This window comes from Cucurbita pepo, chromosome 10 (assembly GCF_057944985.1).
Source record: "Cucurbita pepo subsp. pepo isolate OVF chromosome 10, ASM5794498v1, whole genome shotgun sequence".
NCBI classification, from domain to species: Eukaryota; Viridiplantae; Streptophyta; class Magnoliopsida; order Cucurbitales; family Cucurbitaceae; genus Cucurbita; species Cucurbita pepo.
Genome location: NC_141807.1, coordinates 14,240,459 through 14,266,774, shown reverse-complemented (window position 1 = coordinate 14,266,774; position 26,316 = coordinate 14,240,459). Strand labels below are relative to the sequence as shown.

The 26,316-nt window shown below is 37.1% G+C and overlaps 1 long non-coding RNA gene and 2 other non-coding genes across 3 annotated transcripts; 2 read left to right on the top strand and 1 right to left on the bottom strand.

The window, feature by feature from the left end:
- Positions 1-3,004: 3,004 nt before the first annotated feature.
- LOC147790793 (uncharacterized) lies at positions 3,005-5,084 on the top strand. Its single transcript, XR_015422566.1, has 3 exons — positions 3,005-3,072; positions 3,658-3,737; positions 4,940-5,084. It is a non-coding gene; the product is annotated as an uncharacterized LOC147790793 (long non-coding RNA).
- Positions 5,085-19,412: 14,328 nt separating this feature from the next.
- On the top strand, positions 19,413-19,485 carry TRNAA-AGC (transfer RNA alanine (anticodon AGC)). The gene has a single exon. It is a non-coding gene; the product is annotated as a tRNA-Ala (tRNA).
- A 5,208-nt stretch (positions 19,486-24,693) lies between these two features.
- On the bottom strand, positions 24,694-24,765 carry TRNAP-AGG (transfer RNA proline (anticodon AGG)). Its single transcript has one exon. It is a non-coding gene; the product is annotated as a tRNA-Pro (tRNA).
- Between the last annotated feature and the right edge of the window lie 1,551 nt (positions 24,766-26,316).

Sequence of the window (26,316 nt, the reverse complement as noted above, 5' to 3'; positions counted from 1 at the left end):
TCGTATTCTTTATATAGCAATAAGGAAGGGAGGGATAGAAAAGTACTCGTAATATCATTATGACTATGCCATATTTCATTAATAAAAGAGAGTAATACATCCACAAACACACACACATATATTTCGAGAGAGAGAGGGCTTATTATAAGTAGAGATAGCATTTTAGTAGTTGTATTGCTACTTGGGGATAAGGAACTCGAGAACTTCTTTAAAAGATGAGAGCTTATGAGTAGGTGACAATAGATATATCACATGCACAAAAAGAAAGTTATGCACCTTTGTAATAAAAGACCAAGGAATATCATCGTTATTTATAACTTCTATCACAATAATATAAATTTTGCGAGGACGACGTTCTCTAGTCATACAAACCAGATCGTTCACCACACGCTTGTAGATGAAACGATGTCCACTATTCTCGTTATTCTTTTCAACAACGAACGTTCCTGCATTCCGCACTACTAGGATATTGACATCTTTAATTTGTACTAAAGTATCTAAAGGCAACCCTTCCACACGACTCATTCTAACACCTTTGGTAAATAGTTCCAAGAGACATTGTTAGGCCGATTTTGTTCATGAATACTTAAGAATTTGATATTTATAGTTGTAGTTGAACGCTACTTAAATTGATGAAGTGAAATCTTACAATGGAGTCTAATAAAGCGTTTGTCCATTAGAATAGGTTGGAATTAAATTCTTTATAGTTCGAGATAATAGTTGTATTCTTTAAGTCATTAAGACTAGTGTTACTAGTACTTGTTAGTATATTTGAGTATAAATATTAAAATGATTAGTTGTTAAATATTGTTTGAATTAAAGCATTTATAATTCAAATGATCTTCATAACCTAATTCATAAAAAAGTAAATAAAATAATTAGGAAGCATTTATGTGCTAGATCAAAATAAGATGCATAAAAAGAACTTGCCGTAATTACTTATTCATCGACCTTTAATCTTAAAAGTAACTTAAAATATTGCAATATTGTGATTCAATGGACTATTATGAAATTAGGCCCGAACTAAATAAACAATATTTTTAAAAGATGGAAAAATTCATAAGCCAACCAAAATATGTATTCAAAGATGAAGAATTCACAACAACAATCACAAACAATATTAATTAGCATCTTGTCTTTTGGTTTGTCACATTTTCAAACACGAACAAACCTCAATTTCGAGTCGGTGATTATTATGGATCATAATCGACAGTATTTTGCAAGTAGCTTTTAACATTCACAAAAGGTCGAAAGTTGAATTTCTTTAGAATGGTAACCAAGTAACCGATAATTATTGTTGAATTTCCAAAAAATACACCACAAATTTCATTTATAGATATAAATGGAACCATTGATATAAAACCCTGATTATATAATTGCATATTCACTAACAAACCCACCTCGGAGTGGTCATCTTCATCAGAGGCTGCAAATTAAGAAGCCTTCCAGGATTACTCAAAAGTGAACTTTTAAGACAAATGTAGCTATATTTAAGCAAGAAAAATTATGTTACATGTGGTTGGGATACCACAGAGACACCAATGCAAGCAATCACTACCACCTGAAGTTTCTTTGATATTGTAGTTGGATCTATGAGACTCATCCCTCAGATGTGAAAGAGTAGTTATATCCAACATTATTACTTGTGTGTCTCTTACCGTACTCTCAACAAATGGATCGCTTGATCTATTCTACTATACTTTACTTCCTCTTGATAACGGTGTGGTATTGACACAACTCATATTGCTGATAATCATCATTTACATTCATTTCTTCCTCCTTTCTAACTTCTTCATTCTCACATTAAACTTTTTTTATTTAAAAAAAAAAAATTAAACGTGAAAAGGGAGAAAGAAGGAAGAAGAAAAAAGAAAACCCTTAATTTTGAAAGCTTATCAAATACTCTTTGACCAATGTAAAGAAAGCTTGAGAATAATTTATCCTAACGCTATCGTTCTATCAATCTATCATAATTCTATCCCTTTCTACCCATAACCTAATCGTATTGTTTTATGAATCCATCATGTCCATGTCGTTTTTATCAATCCGTCATACCCATAGCACTTCGATACGTAACCAAACCATAACGTTTCATGAACATGTCTTACTCCTATCGTTACATTACGTTTAGTGCATCCTTCTCGTATCTTATCGTTACATTACGTTTAGTCGCTGAAAGTGTGACTATTGGGTATGGATAAGCAGGACCTCTTGGTTCGGGGAAAACCGAAGATGTTGGATAAGAAAGCTAAGCAGGCAAGTACAGGACGGACAAAATGCACATACAAATTGATTGACATGATCCCTCTCCCTCTCTCTTTGGCTAGTTGGCTAGTTGCACGAAAATCGGGAAAGCATACCAGGTAGGGAAAGAAAGGCTGCTCGATCTCCTGTAAGGCCAACCCTCAACGGCGAGTTCACCAGGCAATACTATAAGTCCGATAGAAGTCCAAGGTTTCGTCTACTACGGACTAGGAAGCTCTTGGAGGAGCTAACATGAAATGAGAAATACATTCGATTACGGCAACTAATAGATAGCAAACTTTTTGGTAGAAACTGAATGATCCCTTGGCTCGGGCAAGAAAAGGAAAAGGTAGTCGTACTCCTACCTTTTTCGTCGGACGATAGGAAAGTTTTTGTAGCGCCCGAAAAAAAAATGGTTACAATAGGGGCAAACTAGTCATTTCGCCCTTATTAGTTGAGGGGCCTGTTTTGGCTGAGTTAAAATGGGAAAAAGAGAAAGAAGAGGGAAAGAAGATTAGGGTTTTGAGGAAGGGGAGGAGATCGGATCAGAACCGACGCCGGAGAACCGAGTCCCCAATCTAAACCGTTGAATAGCTCGAGGCAAGGTGTTCTCACGAATCGCACCTTCCTATTTCGACAAAACGTTCAAGAACTTCAGGTTAGTCCACGAGTATCTACATTGAGAAGTCATCAAGATTTTCGTGTGCTAGCAATGTTTTGTGTTGATCCTTGGACTCTTACCCCCAACCGCGCCATCTGGTTAAGTTCTGAAGTGAAGGCGGCCAAGATCGGCGTTCGAATCGGAGTTTAAAGATAACGTAATTTTCGGTAAGAACTTGTGTTTTTCTCCGAATTTGAACTCAAATAATAAGATCTGTGATCATCAGAAAAATTTAAGAAAATTCTTTCCAAGGAGTAGAATATGAGGTCTACAAGTTTCGTGAAGAAAATTTAATGAATCGGATTACGGATTGGAAGATAAAAAAAATCGAAAGAAAATAGATCGAAACGGGAAAGAGACCTGGAAAATGAAGGCAGAAGAGAGGGTGGAGGCCGCCACGCGTCGGACGGCGTGCGGAGGAGAGCGACGGAACCGGTGATCAACACGTGTCGATCACTGGCTGGTAAGGCGCGTCCTCACCCAGCAACGGGCACGCGTCAGGCGCGCGGACCCGGCCGGCCCGACCCGCGCCGCACGCGAGCGCCCGACCGGTGCCTCTGACCCGCGCCTGCGTGGGGGAGAAGCGCGTAGGGCACGCGCGCGTAGTGACCTTCCAGGGCACGTGCGTCGCGCGTGGGGGCGCGTGCGTCGCGCGTGGTGGCGCCTGAGGCACCGTTTTTCTTCCCATTCAGTCTCTGTTTGCTTGTTTTCCGACCCGATTTTGATGCTGACCCTATTATTATGTGAATTAGGACCTGTGAAGAAAATTCCAGAATTGTTGGAATCCATTCCGTCAAGAAAACTCGAACTCGGGAAGGCACGCGTCGACCAAGTAAGTAGCCATTTGGATTTCCACGTGCAGTACTTGTAGGAACCGCTAGGAACAAGCATGCATGCTACCACCTATGAAATTAGCTAGCCTGACTTAGCGTGTTATTATAGAAACTGCGAATATAAGATGATTATGGAAAGCTAGATACAAATGTGTATTAAATCTGTTTTGGTTGAGACTCTGATAATGTATGTATGCATGAGGAGGTTGGGAAACTTGTGAAATCTGCGCTCCGGGTAAAGATGGACGTTATCTTCCCGTTGAGCATGTTTTATAATTTTGCATGAACTGCTGCGTGTAAACTCTATTGTATGATGATTGCTTGGATTATCTTTCTTGATGAATAGGAAGAAATTATGAGCTTTGATTAGGATGCTTATGGCTAAATAAGCTAGACGAGACCCTAGATTGGGGAACCTCTAGAATACCGTGCAATTAGACCCGCAAAATGATTACCGGCGGAACCAGAACCCAGAATTTCAAACCCGATAGGTTTGTGACACCAGGCACGAGAATCCTAGAGAAACACGAATCTAAGTCTAAGGCACCAAGTTCCACCCTAGAACGAATAATAGGTCACCATGGTAACTATGGGTAGCCCGCTAGAGTTGAGTAGTGAAGATAGTGTCATCAGAACCTCCACTTCTCTCTCTCCTCCGATACCATACCGTCGAGATAGAGCTCCGGTACGGTGATCGTTGAGCTTTGCAGATCCGGATAGGGAAGTGTGACAGGTGTCCAGACCTAGTGGTGATAGCTAAGGGGTCTTCTGAACAGGACTCCTGGGCCGTAGAAATCCGTCCCTGAGCGGGGGACATGGAGCCACTTAGAATGACTCAGTAGCTGACCGGCACATAGGGGGTCGCACCCCGTTTTGTGGATGTATGGTCCCGTGTGAGGGTCGTCAGTTAACCTCCACGGATGATGCTCAGAGAGATAGTCACGTATTCAGATCCAGCCATACAATCCCCTCAGATTTGCTTATGAGGTCGCGCCTCACCTTAGGACACTGATCATTTCACTGCATAAGATGGGCAAGCCTTTTATGATATAGAAAAGAGAGTTGTAGCTTAGATCACCCTGCTTAGAAACCCGAGAAAGACCGTGGTTACCTACCAAGATAAGAATGCGAAAAGAGCCTACAAGTAGGCTGCTTACTGAGTATTCTTTTATACTCATTCCTTTCTACTCTTTTTTTTCAGGCGAGTGAGGCCAGGGATCGAGGCGGGAATGCATGCTGAATCTTAATGCCACAGAGGAGTGTCCCGGGGCGTCTAGGAGTCTGTGCATAATTTTGTTTAGATTGGTCATGCATCGTTTTGTAAACCGCTTACTTACTATTCATATTTAAACACCTTGTTTTGGATTTTAAACCTCCTTCATAATTGTTAAAGTTTTCTTTTGTGTAATCTCGTTTCTCTATTGGTTCTTACACGATTTCATTGCATAGTCTGTTGGTCCGGCTCTTAATTTCGAGATTCAAATTTTAGGCTGTGACAGTTTTAGCTTAAAGATTGAATCACACCTGGTAAGAAAGGCGGGCCTAGCAGGTTTCTCCGAACGTATAAACAAAAAGAGGAAGCAACCGGTCCTAAAGAGGATACTGATACGCATACATTCTCACATGGAAGAACCTAGCTGAACCGGATCAAGGGTCCTAACCTAGTCCGACTGACCTTCTTTGGCTGCCCCCGCCCCTTGTAACAAGGTCAACCCGTACGTGCTTTTTCTTTTCGTTTAGGGAGATGGCTTACCAGCACTTTCGGCTCATAGTAGCAGTATGAAAAGCAGAATCCTCATCCTGAGTTGAGTTCGCATTGCCATACTAATCGACATCATCCAAACCAAGAGCTCCTATTTTTTCTTTAACAAAAGCGGATCTAACATTTTCGATAAAACCAACCTCTTTTAAAGGAGTCGCTCTGCCTTGATCACCGTGGACATATGCAGCTTCCACTTTACTTTTGCCTACCATGAAAAGGAAAGTTCCCTCACGATAGGCCCTCCCAGCTCCCGAACGTCTTTCTATCAATCGAGAGAGGTATAGAATAGTACAACAAACCAACAAAACAAGAATGGACTCATAAGATGGGCGGTCAGGGAAGCGATTTCATTTGTGTTATCTGCCAAGGAAATGATCAAGGAATTCTCTATACACGGCTGAGAGATGACCGTATTGTTGCACATCCTGAATAAAGTACCGTAGGCAAGCGAAGCTTTTGAAAATGAAAGCGTGTAGAACTCAGATCCACTTTCTCTTCGATTCATAAACTTTGGATCTGATCTTCCTTTCATCTCCGGGTGACTAAGAGAGAATTTAGGCCTAGCGTGCATCCGATTCGGTCAAAAATAAGGTACATAGCAGATTGATTAAATGGGCTTGAAGTTCCATTATCGTTTGGTCGAAGATCTCTACTAGGTTTAGTGCACTTTGGTAGTTGCGAATGTTGTCGTAATCGAATGTCTTTCTCATTCGACATTCTCTTTTACCAAGCACTCATACTCGCCAGGGTTGATGAGACAGTTCGTGAGCTAATTGGGTTTCAAGATTGCGTATACGCAAAAATAGCTCGCTTTCGACTTTCTCCTCGGCGTTTTATGCCCGGTTCTGGTTCAAGAAAGGGCCTGATCTCTTTAATTGGAGCACATTGATGCCGAAGGAGTCTTCAGAACCGATGGGAGAGGCTATGATGAGTTCAGGCTATTGAAATAGCATGACTGATACCACAAAGAAAGGGTATCTAAGTCACACTAGTGGAATAGCTTTTTCATAATAATTATCTCGATATATGTTACCAAAAACCTGCTTGATGACTGATAAGGTAAAGGGGTTTCAAAAGACAAAAGAATGAAAATTGTATGTGTGATAGAAAAAAAGATCTTCTTTTTTTTTTCAGTGTGCGCGGTTCGCCTGCCTTCCTGACCACGGATAGGCTATGGGGCTTTGCACTTCGGCCCCTGAGAATACCACATCAAGGTGACAGGATTCGAACCTATGGCTCTCTGAAACTTCTTCATCGGTTATTTGGGCGCATCTTTCTTAAAAAGATTGTGACGACAGATGACCTATGTGACGACGGCGGACAACATGCCTGCCTTCTTGACCACGGATAAACTATGGGGCTTTGCACTTCGGCCCCTTTGAATACCACATCAAGGTGACAGGATTCGAACCTATGGCTCTCTGAAACTTCTTCATAAACTATGGGGCTTTGCACTTCGGCCCCTTTGAATACCACATCAAGGTGACAGGATTCGAACCTATGGCTCTCTGAAACTTCTTCATCGATTATTTGGGTACATCTTCCTTAAAGGGATTGTGACAACAGATGACCTATTTGACGACTGCAGATAACATAATGAAAAGTTCCTAGAAAGAATACAATAGAACAATTTGTGTAATGCTCTTTTTGAAGTCTGGCTCGAGACGATCTTTATTCTACCAAGAATATGTTTCATTCTCTATTCTCATCTTCTCCCTTTGAATACCACATCAAGGTGACAGGATTCGAACCTATGGCTCTCTGAAACTTCTTCATCGATTATTTGGGTGCATCTTCCTTAAAGGGATTGTGACAACAGATGACCTATTTGACGACTGCAGATAACATAATGAAAAGTTCCTAGAAAGAATACAATAGAACAATTTGTGTAATGTTCTTTTTGAAGTCTGGCTCGAGACGATCTTTATTCTACCAAGAATATGTTTCATTCTCTATTCTCATCTTCTCCCTTTGAATACCACATCAAGGTGACAGGATTCGAACCTATGGCTCTCTGAAACTTCTTCATCGATTATTTGGGTGCATCTTCCTTAAAGGGATTGTGACAACAGATGACCTATTTGACGACTGCAGATAACATAATGAAAAGTTCCTAGAAAGAATACAATAGAACAATTTGTGTAATGCTCTTTTTGAAGTCTGGCTCGAGACGATCTTTATTCTACCAAGAATATGTTTCATTCTCTATTCTCATCTTCTCCCTTTGAATACCACATCAAGGTGACAGGATTCGAACCTATGGCTCTCTGAAACTTCTTCATCGATTATTTGGGTGCATCTTCCTTAAAGGGATTGTGACAACAGATGACCTATTTGACGACTGCAGATAACATAATGAAAAGTTCCTAGAAAGAATACAATAGAACAATTTGTGTAATGCTCTTTTTGAAGTCTGGCTCGAGACGATCTTTATTCTACCAAGAATATGTTTCATTCTCTATTCTCATCTTCTCGGTTCAATGTTTGAAAACCACATTTTAAATCATATTATCTTGCATAATTCATTTTGATATAATATTGTTGAGGGCATTTCGAGAATCAAACTTGAGACCTCTCACACCCAAAACGACAATCATACCACTTAGACCACATTCCTTTTGGTTAGGCACCATTGATAACTATTTTATAAAAAAAAAATTCCTTTCAAAATTATGCTTTATTTTCTTTTTTGGAGGGGCATTCCGAGAATTGAACTCGACACATCTTGCACCCAAAGCAAGAATCATACCACTAGACCAAAGCCTTTACTATGGACTATATATTAAGTTGTTTATGGAATGTATCGTCATTATTTCATTTATTTTCTTTGTTAATTAAATCCATGAGCAATTATTATTATATCTTCTAGATCTAGACCGCTGTTAAATTGATCTAGAACCGCTGTTAAATTATTTACATAGGGTTAGACCGCTGTTAAATTATTTACATAGGATAGGGTTAGACCCTTAAATTATTTACATAGGGTTTGCGATAATTACGGTAGAGAGAGAAGAAAAAACAATAGAAGTTAATTACTCTAGAGGGAGAAGAAAAAACAATAGAAGTTAATTACTGTAGAGGGAGAAGAAAAAACAATAGAAGTTAATTACTGTAGAGAGAGAAGAAAAAACAATAGAAGTTAATTATTGTAGACGGAGAAGAAAAAACAATAGAAGTTAATTACGGTAGACGGAGAAGAAAAAACAATAGAAGTTAATTACTGTAGAGAGAGAAGAAAAAACAATAGAAGTTAATTACTGCAGAGAGATGAAAAAACAATAAAACTTAATGAGTTTGAATACTAACCTTTTGTAGTTCAAACTCCTTTTTCCTCACGAACCGATTTCGAACCACCATTAGTGTCTTCTCCACTATCCTCCGGCCTTAGAACGGGATTGACACTAGAAATTCCACTCAAATGTTTGGGATTATGTGGCAAGCTTGCATGTTTGAATTAACCTAATTTTGACACTCAAAATTCCACTCAAACTTGTGGGGTTTATTTGGCAAGCATGCAAGTTTGGTTAAACCAAATTTTGACACCTCAAAATTCCACTCAAACTTGTGGATTTTTCCATTAAATGAAGTCAACATTTTGACTTTCTTCATTTTAATTCGACAATTAATTTGAATAATTAATTTCAAATTAAAGTAACATTAAATGATTAATTAAACTATTTAATTAATATTTAATATTAATTCAAATGCCAATCCCAATCAATTACGGCACATAATTGATTAAGATATTTAAATAATCTCAAATTCTCTCTTTTTGTTTAATTCGTAAATAAAACAAAAATGTAGTTAAATATATCGTGTATATGTAGCGCATATTCCCTAATTTGAATTCGAACACTTCGAACTCACTCGTCACACTGTTCTATGGTTTAGTCCGATATGAGCTAGCAGAGGGACCTAATGAACCTATAGATCATGGGCTCCAACGATCCAAGATTAACCGGTTAAACTCATTAACCTGGTTCACCAACATTCGTTAACTACTAGGACACTCCACTATAGCCTAGTAATTGCACTCCCCTCACTATAGATATATTTCTATCCATTTGATATAACCATGATTAGTAAGTCGATCCTTCACAGGTTGTTCGTAACTAGAGCTAGGTCAATTTACCATTTTACCCCTGAAGTTACTTCTTGTTCCTTATGTCTTACTGATCCTGTAATGAACAATTGGTTTGTGGTCCAACCAGTAAACCGAATCCCTCTCAGACCAATGAGAGGGTGGGGCCCCTTGTTCAAGACCTGGAGTCAGTGCTTAAGGGAACTACCTCTCTTCTATCCTTAAAAGTGGGAAGGCGTGAATTCCATCTTGCACCCCACGTCCCCAGCCATTCACCCAGTCTTACCCCTGAAATGGGAGACCTATTGAATCGGCGAACTAGAGCAACTCTAACCCATGAAAATCTAAGGATAATTCCGAATAAACAGGAGTTCATGGTTAGCTCAGGATTAAAATCAAGTTACCTAGGTTATCGAATGAAAAGAAAATCAGTCTCAATAGTAAACGACATTATAAAGTGAGAGTGGTTTTCTTCATGGTCCGATCTTATGCAATACTCATTGCATAGGACGCCCCCACTCACATGTCTCCACATGTACAATTTAGTGATCACATTGTTTATATCATATACAAAAGTGGGCTGCATCCATAGTGTCCCCAGAATAAGGTACTCAGCCTTATCCTTATACTATAGATCAGTTTGACTATATACTTGAACTTGATCCACTCTTATGTCTCTACATATAGTTCAAGTAATCATACTATAGCCAGAGTGTTCTTAGTTTATTGGATTTAGATTAATGATCGTAAAGTTCACTTTATTCAATAACAATCTTTACTAAATAAACAACAATAATAACTTTATTGAAAATAGAATATGTTTTTGTTTACCAACTATGAGTTTTAGGACATAAAACCCAACCGTAAAATGAGATTAACTTCCTTTAAGTTTATGTAGTTTCTTTTTTTTATTATGTTTACTTCTATCTCATGTTACTCCGTTTGTATTTACTTCGTTTTATACAAAAGTTCACCGTAATTAATAAATCCATGTGCTTAATACATTCCCTTCAAAAATAAACTTGTTTGTATCAGGATAAATTACAATGAATACCAAGAAAAGAAATCCCAAAAATAAGTAGAAGGTTGAGAATTTCACTCAAACACAGGATGTCAAAGCGTGACTGCATGGCTCTCATGCAATTCTACCACAAGAATGACATGAAACTTGCATAGATGATGCTCGATTTTGAAGGGGGACTTCTCAACTTGAGAGATCAATTTCATTCATAACAAATCTGATTTTTACATAATAATTTGTGGGTATTTATAGTCTCCCACAAAAGAAGTTAGTGGCCGGGATTTAATCTCGATCCCCTTAAATCTCCAAATAATAATAATAATAAAAACGAAGTCAATTTGACAATTCTACCATTACAAACTTTATGAAATTTAAAATAAATAAAGTTTTCTAACAACTCATGTAATGATGCTTGCAACTTCATTTGCTCCTTCAACGGTGTAAATATTCACTTTTGACGCTCCAAATGGTCCTTCCTCAATCTAATAAACTTGTAACACATGAAATAATAGTTGAACCGAGCCTATCCAATTTTGTAGATGAAGAATGAATGGTTGTTGAATCTTCTTTGCCCTGGATCGTGAAATAGGTCCAGTTGGAACATTTGGAACACCGTGATCCTTATCATCTTCCCCCTCTACAAAAGGATTCGTCCTCGAATAAGAAAAATATCACCTACATCAAAAGGACTAAGTCAGATTGAAGAATGTGCTGAAAATTCTCCTGGAAGATCATTTTATTTTCATTGTTATTAATTCTTTCAAGGACTTGATAAGGGTCATCCCCTCTTGGATGTAACTTTGTCTTCCTTTGAGATGGGAATCACTCCTTGTGAAAATGTATCCAAACCCAGTTACCGGGTTGAAAAATGATTTCATTCCGTCCTTTGTTAATTCTTGAAGCAACATTGAAATTTTGTTTCTCAATTGTCTCCTTCCCCTCTTTATGCAATGTTTTGATCCCATTTGCCTTACTTGTGGCTGCTTTACTCACAAAAATATTAGAATGAATAGAAAGCAAATCAAGACGCGTAAGTGGATTAAATCCGTAAGCAACTTCAAAAAGAGAACAATGAGTGGCAAACATTCGTCCCAAGACTTAATATTCTTACAAATAATAGCCCTAAGCAATGCTCCTAATGTTCTATTAACCACCTCAGTTTGCTCATTAGTTTGAAGATGACATGTAGTTGAAAACAATAATTTGTTACCCAATTTATGACTTAATATTCTTATAAATAATAGCCCTAAGCAATGCTCCTAATATTTTATTAACCACCTCAGTTTGCTCACGAGTCTAAGGATGGCATGCAGTTGAAAACAATAATTTGGTACCCAATTTATCCACCATACTTTCCAAAAGTGACTTCAAAATTTAACATCCCTATCTTTTTGTGTGTGCAGCAAATATTGGTAATATTGACTACAAAAATTATAAACATCGTAATTCATGGCAAAGGTCATATGGATCGTGATGAGCATTTTCTCTCATATCTTGGTTTCGCTAACTAAAGTTTTCCAATAACTCCCAAACTTCATTTATATAACCTCTTGGGATAAGGATTCATATAACACTTCATAAAATAAGATCGACTGATGAATTTCATAGCATTTGAAGGTCATCTAGGTCAAGAACCGAAGGTAAATTACCTTAGGGGCATTATGGTCATTTTACACCATTTCTTGGTTTACCTACTTATCCTTATCCAATGACCACCAAATTTCATATCTAACCTCAACATACTATAAAATGCTCAGTATTAAAATTTGATAGGCAGCGAAGCTCATATAGTGGGTTATTTTAACGTTACTTAAATCTCGAGCTATTTGATCGGTTCAGGTCTTAACTGACGGTTCTTTGTTTTCTTTCATATATCCTTAATTCATACTTGGTTATGAAAATCCAAGCGATTTCTACAAGTATTTTTTAACAAAAAGTCCAAGGTGGCTACTTGCCTCGTCGTCGATGTTTGGGACGTCTATTCTTGAGCTTCCAGTATCTGAATTATTTCAAATTTCCTTCCACGTACTCCTTATTGTGTCTAGTATCTGAAACCATAAGATTTTCTATGAGAATCGGTCTAAAATGAGGTTAAAATTGAGAAAACCTGAGAAAAGGTCAAATTTTGAGTTGACTTAGACAGTTTAGTTAAACTGGCCATATCATCGTTTTCTTCCTCTGAACAGGAAGAAGATGCGCATTTTTCGCGTCGCCGCCATCTGAAACTCGGCCTGTACAGCAACATTTACAGCGTTTCTCTCCTCGATTTCTTCGTGAAACTTAAAGACGGGTGTTACCAGGAAGGGCCAGGGATTGATTTGATTCCTTTTAGTGGATCGTAGCCTAAGATATTCGCTTCCAAAGTTCATCCAAAATTTGATTTATCGCTGGAGATTATACAAAGGATTTCTTATTGGGTAGCCGATTCTAGGGGTTTCAAGGCCGTGTTTCTTCATTGAACCCCTTCCATATCCTATCTTCAGGCTAAAGGAATTGGTTTTGAGGAACGTCTTTGAGTGTAGGACCTTAATTTCCAAAAATCGTTCTCGGTATGCAACTCACTCGAAATGCCAAATTTTCGATCTCATGGGTAGCTTGTTCTACGATGTCTCAGCTCTCGATTCCTTCATCAAGTTTACTCAACTTCTTCCTCTGAAGCTAGAGGAATCCTTAATTTGAAGGAAAAGAGATCGTAGATAGGAATTTTGACTCTTATCCCCAATTTAATTTCGAAACCTATTTCCTTCAATTTGGCACGCTCTCGAGGTTATTTTTCTTCATGGTCTTCTATGAAAGCATTCTTCGAGGTGCAGAAACTGATTGGAATCATTCTTGCTCGACGAATCATCATGTATCCTCGGATTGGATTTTCAAGTTTTTCTTGAAGTTCTTCAATGGCTGATTGAATTGGGGGAATGGTTTCTAGGCACTTTCAGCACTCTATTTCTTCATAGAACTTGTGGGTAATCTTGTTGAGAAATGGTAAGAATAAGTTTGAAGAGAAATGGTGGAGGATTTCTCAAGAATTTGGAAGAAATCTGAGAGTAGGACACCAATAATCTAAACGCTTATTGTCTTCCATTGGGGGATCGACCTTTCTCGATTCTTATTCCATATTGTTGCTCCTACTTCAGACTTTATAGAAGGAGTTTAAACCGACATTGAGAGCTCCAAATTCTTCGTTATTTAGAAATTTGAAGAGAAATGGTGGAGGATTACTCTCGAATTTGGAAGAAATCTGAGAGTAGGAGACCCACAATCTAAACGCTTATTGCCTTCGATTGGGGGATCGACCTTTCTCGATTTTTATTCCGTATTGTTGCTCCTACTTCAGACTTTATAGGAGGAGCTTAAACCGACATTGAGAGCTCCAGAATCTTTGTATTTAGAGATCGAACTTCCTGGATAATTTCTCAGAGATATCAACTCCGATCATATCCTTACCGACTTTGGCTTTGAATACTAGTTGTTGGATGTGATGATCCGCGCGTGTTCGTTCTAGATCATATCAAATTTTGGAGGAGATCCGACGGTTGAAATTTGAGTTCGAAAGATTTTGCTTGGATTGTCACGGTAGATGCTCTGATTCTAATTAGAGTGGCATTTCTATAATTATCCATTCTTCTAGGGGTATTTTGGTAATTTGCCACTTTCTGAATATTTTATTATTATTTTTCTCGAAAAATCCATAATTTTTCTACAAATTGCTGATCGCTTTTTGATCATTTTTAGCTTATTTTGAATATTGAGATTCCTTCCAGATAAGGAATTACAAATCCCGAAAGATTCTTGATAATTGATAAAATGACTTTTTTGCCCTTTTCATATACTTTTTCCTTTCCAATCCTTCTCAAAAGGCCTTTAACTCCTTGAAATCACTTGTTAGGGTACACAAGTGACTTGACTAAGTCCTTTGTTCTTGCTTAATCCTTTAATTGTTTTCCTTTCTATGCTTTGGGTCTTTCATGAGTGGCTTATTCTTATGGGAGCTAATTTCCTTCATTTTTAGGGTGTTACATATACATACTCGTTACAAACACAAAATAAAAAGCAGACTCAAAAGAAGAACAAAAAATACTAGATTAAAAATAGAGGTTAGTCCATGGCCCACACTCCAAAGTCCACTCTCATCCACGACCAACTCTTAGTTACTTGAAAAATAAAATGATAAACATGGAGTGAGTAAAACTTAGTAAGTAGCCTACTAGTAGGTTCTTAATCGCGTCCTTAAGCTAGGATATTACTTCTTGTTATGTTTTTCAGGATCTTAGAACTTAGAGGTCATCGTGTCATGTATCATATACTGATCCTGAAAACCGTCCCTTAAAATAACCTTCAATTTTCTCCCCATGAACACATGAATGGTGTCGTCATAATCATGTAATCCTATTGGTAAATCGTGGTGCAGGACATCTCGTTTTGCTGATGGGAATGGTAGGCCTATCATAACATCCAGCTCATGATACATATTGCAGGACATCCTACCTAAAGAGGAATAAGGGCCTTTTAGTACACATTGTAATGCAGATAATGGTTACTTATGGGTATGGATCCTACCAACTTATTTAGCATGTTATTCACATAGTTCTAGGTACTTGGTACATGGATTATTGATAAATCTAGGTTTATACATAATGTCATGGGTTAGACTGTAGGAGTTGAGCTTTTAGCTTAGGAAAACATTAGAGGGTAACCTAACGTGGACTAATTCGTGTGAAAACCTACTAGCACTTTCAGGACCTCTTTCCTTCACCAAACTGATGGGTAAACTTATTTAGAAGATGCAAGAACAAGTTTGGAAATGAACAATGGACTATAGTTCTCGAATTCGAGGTAAACCCATGAACACGATACCCCAAAACAAAAAACTTGTATCTCTCGATTGGGTACTCGATTAAGCTTGCTTCTTGCCCCTAATAGTCTACCCTAATTCATAATTTATAGACGTATTTTCCACTACCATTGAAACGTATAGAATTTCTATAATTTCATTCTTGATTTTTCTGAATCTTCTGTCAGAAAAGTTTTCTCCGATCGGAGCCTTCCTTTTTTAAGCACCTTGTAATCTTATTCTATAAAAAATTTAATGGGGAAGTTTATAAAAATTAGAAAAAGTACCATTTTCTCAATGTTTTAAAAATTTTACTTGTTCTTTGCTTCTAGATACAACCTAGTAGGGATTATACACTGTCTCTTACTGGAGACCTTGAGTGTTGCAAATTCTTCTCTCCTTTGAAAACTTTCGGTCATCGAAAGTGCTTATTCTAAAATAGGTCAGGGTACGAGGTTCTTATTTGCCTTATGTTTCCCAAGTGGCTTCTTCTACTCTATGATTCTTACATAGGACCTTAACAAGAGAGATTTCCTTGTTTCTCAATCATTTGACTTTTTTGTCTATTATTTGAATCAGGTCTTCTTTATACGTTAGGTCATCTCTCAAGAAGAGAGTTTCATGAACCAGTACGTGCGAACGATCTAGGGTATACTTCCGTAGTATGGATACATGAAAGATATTATGTACTGCAGACAAGTTTGGGCATTGCTCGATTCTATAGGCCACATATCCAATACTTTCTAATATCTCAAAGGGACGGATAAACCTAGGGCTTAGCTTCCCCTTTTTACCCTACCTGAGCACCCCACTCATGGGGTGCTACCTTTAGGAATATATGATCCCCTACCTACAATTCTATGTCCTTGCGCCTTACGTCTGCATAGCTTTTATCTCTGTTTGTGCGGTTTGTATCCTAGCTTTAATCTTCTTTACTGCGGCGTTGTTAATTTGCACTAGCTCTGGCCCAATAGTTGTCGTTTGCCCCCCTTCTTCCCAAAAGATAGGGGATCGAAATCTTCGTCCATAGAGAACCTCGTAGGTGGCCATTTGTATGGTGGCTTGGCAAGTATTATTATAAGCGAATTTCATAAGGGGTAGGTACTTATCCCAACTTCCTGCCAAATCCATCACATGTACCCTCAACATGTCTTCCAATATTTGCTTGAGCATTTCTTTTTGACCATCTGTTTATGGGTGGAATGTCGTACTATAACTGCGTACCCAATGCCTTTTGTTGAATTTTCCAGAAGCGAGATTTACATTTGGCATCTTGGTCTAATACTATTGCCTTTTGTTGAACTTCCAGAAGTGTACCCAATACCTTTACTGATGAATATTCATTTTTAATGTAGCAAGAGTAGCTCAGTTGGGAGACTGTTAGACTGAAGATTTGAAGGACACGTGTTTTATCCACGTTCAACGCACCTAATACAAGTTTATTACTTGACTATACAATCTAAAAACATAACTTGATTATTCAATCTAAGATTAGTGATTATTTCTTTTTTAAACATAATGAATTACCGAAAATACCTTTACTTATGAATTTTCATTTTTAATATTAGCGGGGATAGCTCTGTTGGGAGATCGTCAGACTGAAGATTTGAAGGTCACGTGTTTGATCTCCACGTTCACCGCACCTAATTCTAGTTGCATAACCCGACTATTCAATCTAAAATTAGTCATTATTCCTTTCTAAAATCTCAATGAATTATCAGAAGTACCTAACGTGTTCTAGTTCACCGCACCTTATACAAGTTGGATAACTTGAATATCTTATTAAAAATTAGCAAAAATACCTTTACTGATGAATTTTCATTTTTAACGTTAGTGTGGATAGCTCAGTTGAGAGAGCGTTAGATTTAAGATCTGAAGGTCTTGTGTTCTCGATCCACGTTCACCACACATGGTTCACATTGCACAATTTGACTATTCAATATAAAATTAGTGATCATTTCTTTCTAAAATTTCAATTAATTAGCGAAAATACCTTTACTGATGAATTTTCATTTTTAACGTTAGTGTGGATAGCTCAGTTGAGAGAGCGTTAGATTGAAGATTTGAAGGTCTCGTGTTCGATCCACGTTCACCACACATGGTTCATGTTGCACAATTTGACTATTCAATCTAAAATTAGTGATCATTTCAATTAATTAGCGAAAATATCTTTACTTAAAAACTTTCATTTTTAATGTTAGCGGGGATAGCTCTAGCTCAGATCATTTCTTTCTAAAATTTTAATTAATTAGCGAAAATATCTTTACTTAAAAACTTTCATTTTTAATGTTAGCGAGGATAGCTCAGTTTGGAGAGCATTAGATTTAATATTTGAAGGTCACGTGTTCGACCTCCACGTTCACCGCACCTGTTTCTATTTGCATAACCTGAATATTCAATAAAAAATTTTCATTTCTAATGATTGCAGGGATAGCTCAGTTGGGAGAGGGTCAGACTGAAGATCTAAAGGTCACGTGTACGATCCACGTTCACCGCACTTGGTTCACGTTGCATAATTTGACTATTCTTTCCAAACTTAGTGATTATTAATGTTTAAAATATAATGAATTAGTGGAAATTCTAAAACATGTGATTATTCTTATTTTTATTATTATTTCTTTTTAAAATATAATGAATTAGTGGAAATAGCTTTATACTTATGAATTCTTATTTTTAACGTTAGCAGGGATAGCTCAATTGGGAGAGTGTCAAACTAAAGATTTGAAGGTCACATGTTTAATCTTCACGTTCACATTTGCTATTCAATAAAAAATAATGAATTGGCGGAAATATCGCACTTGGTTGCATAAGTTGCATAACTTTATTCAATCTAAAATTAAGGATTATTTCTTTTTAAAATATAATGAATTAGCAGAAATACCTTTACTTATGATTTTTTTTTTCAAATATTAGCGAAGATAACTCGGTTTTGAGAGCGTCAGATTGAAAATCTGAAGGTCACGTGTTCGATCCAAGTTCACCGCACCTGAAGGTCACGTGTTCGATCCAAGTTCACCGCACCTGATTCACGTCATATAAAGAGCGTCAGAATGATTCTACAGCTTATCATTTCCATGTTGGGAGTTGGATCATGGGTCTTGAGTGAAGGAATCCTTGATAGCTTATCATTTCCATGTTGGGAGTTGGATCATGGGTCTTGGGTGAAGGAATCCTTGATTTACTGCCTTGACTTGAAGGAAGTGTCATAAGGCTAATTTTTTTCCATTTTATTGATTTTTTTTTAGTGATTTTATTTCAATTTTGTCAAACTCACGTGCTCATCTCAATCACTTCAGCCTTGTTCGCGTTCAATAAGAGAGACCTTGGAAATAACCTGTAACTATTATACTGGATTATCACATTAACAATTTGAATCAAATAAAGTGACATTAACCATTTGAATCACCTCAAACCTACTTGTTGAACTTCACCAAATGTCTATAACATAACACTAACAAAGGTACAAAGTAACACAAACAAAGGTACAAAGTAACACTAACAAAGGTACAAAGTACATAAAAGTCTTTTTAATTTAAAATACCATTGAACTTGACCATTATAGTGCCTCTCAAACGTAGGTAAAGTTTAAATTCGGGTCTCCTTGTCAAACTCACTCGGGTGCTCATCTCAACCATGATGGCATTCAACAAGAGAGACCTCGAAAATAGCCGGATTATCGCATTAACCATTTGAATCACCTCAACCCCACTCGTTGAAATTGAAACAAATATCTATAACATAACACTAACATAGGTACGATGTCCATAAAAGTCTTTTTAATCAGATGGTAGAGCGCTCGCTTTGCATGCGAGAGGTATGGAGATCGATACCCCGCATCTCCAAAATTAAGACTATCTATTATTAATTATATTATTTCTTTTCAATTTTTCCTTATTCATGACATGTTGGGTAGCAATATTTCTTCATTTTCACTATTATTGATGACGGGAAATTTAGGGTTTTATGATGCAAAAATTGTGGGGATGTAGCTCAGATGGTAGAGCGCTTGCTTAGCATGCGAGAGGTACGGGGATCGATACCCCGCATCTCCAAAAGAGATAAATTATTTTTTTAAGTTTGAGTTAATTTAACATGTTATGTATAAGGTGGGTACGAGAGAAAAAGAAAAGATACTTATATAAGGATTATTATATCATTATGGCTAGAATCTCCCAAAGAGAGAAATTATTTTTTGAAGTATGAGTTAATTTAACATGTTATGTATAAGGTGGCTCCGAGAGAAAAAGAAAAGATACTTATATAAGGATTATTATATCATTATGGCTATGTAGGTACTTATATAAGGATTATTATATCATTATTATGGCTATGCCATTCTTAGTGATCGATTCATTTGGAGATGCAAGGTATCAACCCTGTACTTTCCACATCAGAAGTGAGCGCTCTACTATCTGAACTACATCCCCACGATTCTTACATCAGAAAATCCTAAACCTCCCGTCATCAATAATTGTAAAAATGAAAAACTATCTACGCTCATTATTTCATAAATAAGGAAAGATAGAATAATATATTTAGTGATAATGAAAAAACATCTCCACTCATTATTTCATAAGTTTAGTGATCGATTCATTTGGAGATGCAAGGTATCGATCTCCGTACTTTCCACATCGGAAGCGAGCGCTCTACCATCTGAGCTACATCCCCACGATTCTTACATTAAAAAATCCTAAACCTCCCGTCATCAGTAATTGTGAAAATGAAAAATATCTCCGCTCATTATGTCATAAATAAGGAAAGATGTAATAGAAATAAAATATTAATAACATAGTTTACATATGTGTCACTTGTGTTATTTTCATATGTTTATTTACTTGGTAAATGTCTTTCATACTACAATCTCTTGAAGGGGCATTTTGAGAATCGAACTTTCATACCACTAGACCAAATGCCCTTGTTATACCACTTGAAACATATGTATGAAGCCTTAGGCCTATGTGATAAGGTCATATTTTGTCGTATTGCAGGAAACACGTGAAGTCCTCGGATGTAGAATTTGTCTCGGAGAATAAAGCCTTGGGATGGGATGTTAAGAAAGACTATGAGTATTAAGAGCATGATGGTAAGTATAAAATGTCGAATATGAAGTTAGGTTGATTTCGAATATGAAATCCTTAGATAAGAAAAGATTTAGAGATAGGGGCATTTCAAGAATTGAACTCAAAAACCTCTTGCACCCCAAGTCCAAGTGAGATACCACTAAACCAAATGCCTTTTCTTAAACACCTAATATTTTTAGCTTCTACTAAAATATATTTTTCTCTTAGTAGTTGGAGGGCTATAAAACGAAAAGTTGAATTGTTATAATATACTAGGGTTATCAAATAAACCAACAAACCAACAAAAAAAACAAACTAATCAATTTTGGTTGGATTGATTCGGTTTAGTTCATCAGTTTGTTTGATTTAATTTTTCTATTTGTCCTCGTATGACAAGAAAATAAAGTTGTATTGAATGCACCTTAGTTTCATTTATGACAAACTCATATGAAACATAATTGCATTAATAGTACTCAGAGTTGGAGTCTATAAGCATTTCATGAACTTCAGTGCAATTCGTGCTTCATTAAAGATGAGATGAACTTTAGTTAGGTAAGGGGAACTTTAAATTACTTCATGTGGAGCTTCAATTACTATATGCTAGTTACAATCTTTAGGATTGACTAATTGGACATGAATTCATGGATTTAGGGAAATTTTTGTGTAATTATCAACTACAACTTATGTTTTCACATTTTTAGGACATAATTTAGGTAGTTGTTTTTATGAGTCGTTAACTTGTTTCTTTGCATAATATGGATTTAGTTGAACTATTATTATCGATAAGATGGAGAGAAATTGTCTTTGAATTGACTAATAGACCTAGGTTCATCGTTGTTGTCTTTTAACTTGTGATTTTGCAAAGAGCTTAACTAATATGAACTGTCATGTCACAAGAACTTTAAGGTGAATCAAGAATATACCCTACACATCATTCAAGATGGCAATAAAATGGAGTTAAATTGAATGCACTTTAGTTTCATGTTCGGCGTGTTCAAGATAAAACATAATTGTATTAATGATATTGAGCCTGGAGTCTATAAGAATTTAATGATCTTAGGAGAAATTCTTGTTTTATTAGAGGATACCAACTTTATTTAAGGTACTAGGAGTTAAAGAATCCCGATTTGAATCTGGTTAAGGAACAGTAAAATTTGAAAGTTTTGAATTCTAGACCAAATTTGTACCTAATTATTTCTTTTTATGACTAATTATAAATTAAGAGAAAAATATTTTTGTAAAGATAGATTTATCTCTAAAGCTTTCGTGACTAAACCATGTTTAGACTAGCAGTTTAAAGTCAGGAGATGCGGTCACAGGTGTGATTATTTTGGATTGGTTCGTAATAGAACTTACCATTGAGATGAGGGAGCCTTCAAAGGTTGTGGACTCACAGATGGGGTTGTTATGTAGCGTTAGTCTGTTTTTGTGTTTGATTTTTTTTGTACTTTTTTTTTTTTTTTTTTTTTTTTTGTAATTGTATCCCAAACATTTTTTTTTTGTTTGGATAAATTTGAACAATACGGTCTTATAATTTTATTTTATTTTATATTTAATGTTGTGTTGTTTTCTCAATCTCATTTTAATTTTACAACATTTTCTTATTTTATATTAATTTACTTTTAGCTTATAACAGGACGGACAAAATGCACATACAAATTGATTCACATGATCCCTCTCCCTCTCTCTTTGGCTAGTTGGCTAGTTGCACGACAATCGGGAAAGCATACCAGGTAGGGAAAGAAAGGCTGCTCGATCTTCTGTAAGGCCAACCCTAAACAGCCAGCTCACCAGGCAATGCTATAAGTCCGATAGAAGTCCAAGATTTCGTCTAATACGGACCAGGAAGCTCTTGGAGGAGCTATCATGAAATGAGAAATACATTCGATTACGGCAACTAATAGATAGCAAACTTTTTGGTAGAAACTGAATGATCCCTTTGGCTCGGTCAAGAAAAGGAAAAGGTAGTCGTACTCCTACCTTTTCCATGGGACGATAGGAATGTTTGAGCTGAAAGATTGAATCACACCTAGTAAGAAAGACGGGCTTAGCAGGTTTCTCCAAACGTATAAACAAAAAGAGGAAGCAACCGGTCCTAAAGATTATACCGATACGCATACATTCTCGCATGGAAGAACCTAGCTGAACCGGATTAACGGTCCTAACCTAGTCCGACTGACCTTCTTTGGCTGGCCCCCGCCCCTTGTAACAAGGTCAACCCGTACGTGCTTTTTCCTTTCGTTTAGCGAGATGGCTTACCAGCTCTTTCGGCTCATAGCAGCAGTATGAAAAGCAGAATCCTCATCCTGAGTCGAGTCCACATTGCCATACGAATCGACATCGGCCAAACCAAGAACTCCTATTTTTTCTTTAACGAAAGCGGATCTAATAGTTTCGATAAAACCAACCTCTTTTAAAGAAGGAGTCACACTGCCTTGATCACCGTGGACATATGCAGCTCCTGCTTTACCTTTGCCTACCGTGAAAAGGAAAGTTCCCTCACGATAGGCCCTCCCAGCTCTCGAACTTCTTTCTATCAATCGAGAGAGGTATAGAATAATACAACAAACCAACAAGACAATAATGGACTCATAAGATGGGCGGTCAGGGAAGCGATTTCATTTGTGTTATCCGCCAAGGAAATGATCAAGGAATTCTCTATACACGGCTGAGAGATGACCGTATTGTTGCACATCATGAATAAAGTACCGTAGGCAAGCGAAGCTTTTGAAAATGAAAGTGTGTAGAACTCAGATCCACTTTCTCTTCGATTCGTAAACTTCGGATCTGATCTTCCTTTAGTCTCCGGGTGACTGAGAGAGAATTTAGGCCTGACGTGCATCCGATTCGGTCAACAATAAGGTACAGAGCGGATTGATTAAATGGGCTTGAAGTTCCATTATCGTTATATCGAAGATCTCTACTAGGTTTAGTGCACTTTGGTAGTTGCAAATGTTGTCGTAATCGAATGTCTTTCTCATTCGACATTCTCTCTTACCAAGCACTCATGCTCGCCAGGGTTGAGGAGACAGTCCGTGAGCTAATTGGGTTTCAAGATTGCGTATACGCGAAAAGAGCTCGCTTTCGACTTTCTCATTCGGCATTTTGTGCCCGGTTCTGGTTCGGGAAAGGGTCTGATCTCTTTCATTAGAACACATTGATGCCGAAGGAGTGTTCGGAACTGGTGGAGAGGCTATGATGACTTTAGGCTATTCAAATAGCATGACTAATACCACAAAGAAAGGGTATCTAAGTCACACTAGTGGAATAGCTTTTTCATAATAATTATCTCGAAATATGATACCAAAAACCTGCCTGATGACTGATAAGGTAAGGGGTTTCAAAAGACAAAAGAATGACAATTCTACGTGTGATAGAAAAGAAGATCTTTTTTTTTTTTTTTTTCAGTGTACGCAGTTCGCCTGCCTTCCTGACCACGGATAGGCAATGGGGCTTTGCACTTCGGCCCCTGAGAATACCACATCAAGGTGACAGGATTCGAACCTATGGCTCTCTAAAACTTCTTCATCAGTTATTTGGGTGCATCTTTCTTAAAAGGATTGTGACGAAAGATGACCTATGTGACGACAGCGGACAACATGCCTTCCTTCCTGACCACGGATAGACTACGGGGCTTTGCACTTCGGCCCCTGAGAATACCACATCAAGGTGACAGGATTCGAGCCTATGGCTCTCTGAAACTTCGTCATCAGTTATTTGGGTGCATCTTCCTTAAAAGGATTGTGACAACAAATGACCTATTTGACGACAGCGGATAACATAATGAAAAGTTCATAGAAAGAATACAATATAACAATTTGTATAATACTCTTTTTGAAGTCTGGCTCGAGACGATCTTTATTTTGCCAAGAATATGTTTCATTCTCTATTCTCATATTCTCTAACTTGAGACCTCTCACACCCAAAACGATAATCATACCACTTAGACCAAATGCCTTTTTAGTAGATCTATAATTCTTAGTTGCTAGTCTATTTTTTCTTTCGGAGGGGCATTCAGAGAATTGAACTCGAGACCTCTTGCACTCGAAGAAAAAAGAATAGAAAATTCTAGTGTAAGTTTTATAATTCCATTTGAGACATATATCGTGAGTAGTAAGGTTGCTGTTGAATTTTGCTTTCTCTGAGGCTCATCTTTTGAGAAATGAACATAAAAGGCTCATCTTTTGAGAAATGAACCTAGGGGCATTCCGAGAATTGAACTCGAGACCTCTCGCACCCTAAGCGAGAATCATACCACTAGACCAAATGCCCTTTAAAAAAAAAAATGGAACATTTTTAACTCCTACTCAAAATATTTTTTTCTCTCAAGTTTGAAATCTATTTTTTTGAGCGGTTGTTGGACTATAAAACAAAAAGTTGATGATCTAGTATTTTACTTGTAAGTAAGGCATGTAATATTGAATTGTTCTAATATGCAAGTATTATCAAATAAACTACAACCCAACAAATGAATCAAACTAATCAGTTTGGGTTGGGTTGGATTTATTCGGCTCAGTTCATCAGTTTGTTTGATTTAATTCTTCTATTTTTCTTTGTATGACAAGCAAATTAAGTTGTGTTGAATGTACCATAGTTTGATTTATGACAAACTCATATGAAATATAATTGCATTAATAGTACTAAGAGTTGGAGTCTATAAACATTTCATGAACTTAAGTGCAACTCATGCTTCATTAAAGACGAGATAAACTTTAGTTAAGTAACTAGAACTTTAAATTACTTCATGTGGAGCTTCAATTACTCTATGTTAGCTACTACATCCATCAACCAAGAGGGTTGAAAATGATGTCGATACTACAGTTGAGAAAGAATCATAGCCATGATGAATCTATGCTTGCTGCTATTGTTGTAATTGAAGAGGGGAGCTCGAGTGAGCCAACCTCAATAGAAACGTTGTTGCCACTACATGAAACAAACCACTGAAGTAACAGATGTTCACACAGAAATATCATCTAGATGGATGAAGAGAAGGGTCAGTCGGAAGCGTCAACGACAATAATTTCAAGAAAAATAAAGAGTTCATATAAGTTAAGTTCAGATAAACTTCGAGTTCAAAGCAACAAGAACCAAAAACTTGTGTGAAAATACTATGGACTAGTTAAAGTTATCCATAAGATTATGAAGACATCATATAGAATCCAATTGCTCTTTTGGATGCGGACTAACCTTGTTGTCCACGTTAGTAACTTGAAACATTATTATTTCGACCAATAAGACATCAAGCAGAAGCAGGTGGTATGACGTCATACAAATAAGAAAAAGTTTCAAGCGAAGAAAGTAGGAAAGACACGAACAGAGAAGACATGAAGACTCAACAAATCGAGAAATGATTTTCAACAGCACCTAGTAGGTTGGAAGAGACTTCTCATTATGAGATCAGCTGGAAGCGCATTGAGAGATCTAAAGTCAGCCTCATCCAATAAATTGTGTGGGGGCAGATGTCACAGTCATGATTGCCCAAGGCGTGTTGCCTATGGTTGCATGTTGCATGTCTCAGCCATTCTTGTAAACGATTTATTGTCCAAGGCGGTTATTTGGGCAATGTTATTGTTTACCGATCATTTGGGCAACACGCCTTGAGCAATCATGACCGTCACAATTGGCTAAGACATTTGTTGTCCATATGTTATTGTTGTCCAAGAGACTCCTCATTCTGAGGTCATGATTGGCTAAGACATTTAAAGAAGTTTTACCTAGGGCAACTTCTATCACAATCCTCTTCTCGCTCTTTGAAACTTCTTTAAATGTTATTGTTCACTGGTTATTTGGGCGCATCTTTCTTAAAAGAATTGTGACGACAGA